The sequence below is a fragment of the Mirounga angustirostris genome, unplaced genomic scaffold, assembly GCF_029215605.1.
Source record: "Mirounga angustirostris isolate CCGP_5_RB_7025 unplaced genomic scaffold, mMirAng1.0.hap1 SCAF_2, whole genome shotgun sequence".
NCBI classification, from domain to species: Eukaryota; Metazoa; Chordata; class Mammalia; order Carnivora; family Phocidae; genus Mirounga; species Mirounga angustirostris.
In genome coordinates, this window is record NW_026991710.1 from 101,698,666 (window position 1) to 101,700,575 (window position 1,910).

General features: G+C 43.9%; 1 pseudogene; it reads right to left on the reverse strand.

Moving 5' to 3' along the window:
• Positions 1 to 209: 209 nt before the first annotated feature.
• On the reverse strand, positions 210 to 316 carry LOC123841690 (U2 spliceosomal RNA; annotated as a pseudogene).
• Positions 317 to 1,910: the final 1,594 nt, after the last annotated feature.

Genomic DNA, 1,910 nt, shown 5'->3' on the forward strand with positions numbered 1-1,910 from the left:
TTCCCCAGGGGTAAAGTGGATTGGCAGCCAACATGGGAACTATTTAGCTTATATTGGCAGAAGCAATGAAGGATAGATAACCGAGGGGTGAGCGGTGTGATCCCTTACCCAGTTCTGCACCTGAGCCAACTTTCAGATGAAAAATTCTTTGACTTAAGAAGTGGCAAGATATCTGGAAGGAAGAACTCTGCAACATCATGACAAGTAAACATGGGTGGTGACTTTCCTAGTCCTTCCCCAAAGAGACTTATGGTCATTTATTAAACTGATAAGAACAGATACTACACTTGATCTTAGCCAAAGGCCGAGAAGCGATAAGACTTACGGTCATTTATATGGGTAATTATGCACCAAGGTAAAGGAAATATCCAGACGTTCAAGGACTGATGGATCCAGTGTCTAGGTGAGTCAAGACCAAGCTTACATTGGGTTCTCCGAGTCCATGTTCATACCCATTGTTTATTTCCCCTGTCCCTGAATTGAGATTGGTATACTTGGCAGTTAGTATAACCTTCACATTGGTTTCTTGGTCAGTAAAGTAACAGTAGACAAGACCAAATGGAAGCCTCTAAACTACCTCCCCAGCACCCCCACCAAGATAATGGATATACAATACAGTAATGCCTCCCCAGGGCAGCAGAAATGAGCGCTGATCTTAAGATTCTAAAAGATGCAGCAGTGGTGGGCTCTATCCATTTAATTCACTAGTCTAGCCCCTGAAGAAACTGGATGAATCCTGGAGAATAACCATAAACAAGCTCAACCAACTAGTACCCCTGATCACAGCCAGCATGCCAGATGTGGTATCTTTGCTAGAGAAGATTAGTATGGCCTCATGTATGTGGTATGCAGCCACTGATTTAATGAATATATTCCTTTCTATCCCAGTCAGGAAAAAGGATGGCATGGAACAGTTTTGTCCCAGACCTCTGTTAGCTATCTTATCCTCTGTCATAATATAGCCTGAAGCCATCCAGACCATCTAGACATTCCACAGAATATCACACTAATTCATTACATTGATGAACTTACGTTGATAAAGCCACATAAACAAGAACTAGTTGGTGTGCTGGAGGCATTAGCAAGACACATGTGTTGCAGAGGGTGGAAGATAAAACCTGTAGAGTTTCAGGGACATGCTACATCTGTAAAATATTTAAAGTTTCAGTAGGCAGGGTTGTGTTGGGACAGCCCTTCAAAAGGAAAAGACAAATTACTGCCTCTTATACTCCCTACCAAGAAAAAGGAAGTATATTAGCTGGTAAGCTTCGGTCTCTCTGGCTCATATGCTGGGTGATGAATGAGGTTCTGGAGCAAGGCTATGCCATTGATAGCAGAAAATTATGTACCTGACATGCTTACTTGGGCCCTGTCAAGATGGAATTCCTAACCATGGGGAAACCAAGCCACCATGCATCTAGAATTGCCTCTCATGAGAACTCACAAACGTATAAGATTGAATAGCCAGCAATAATCTCTCATAAGATAGAAGCAGTACATCCAGGTTTGGGCGCTATGAGGGCCAGAGGGCACAAAGCAAGCTGTGTGTGCAGGTAACCCAGACTCCCATGATACACACTGCTGTTGCATTCATGCTCTCTCTTAGGTGAAGGAGGAGGAAGAAGTCTGACCTTGGTTTGTAGATGGGTCAGCTCTATACTGTGGGTGCAAATTGACATGGAAGTCAGCTGCACTATAGCCTCATCCAGGAGTGGCCTTGACAGTGATGAGGAAAAGCTTATCTCAATGGGTAAAGGTCTCATGGGCAATGGCTTGGCCAAGATCAGTGACAAGGAGGTCTGGCACAGAGGCATATGGATGGACATATGGAAGTGCACACAAGGTGTGAGGATTTTTATATCACATCTTAATGCCCACCAGAGAGCATCCACTATGGGAGACAATCAAGG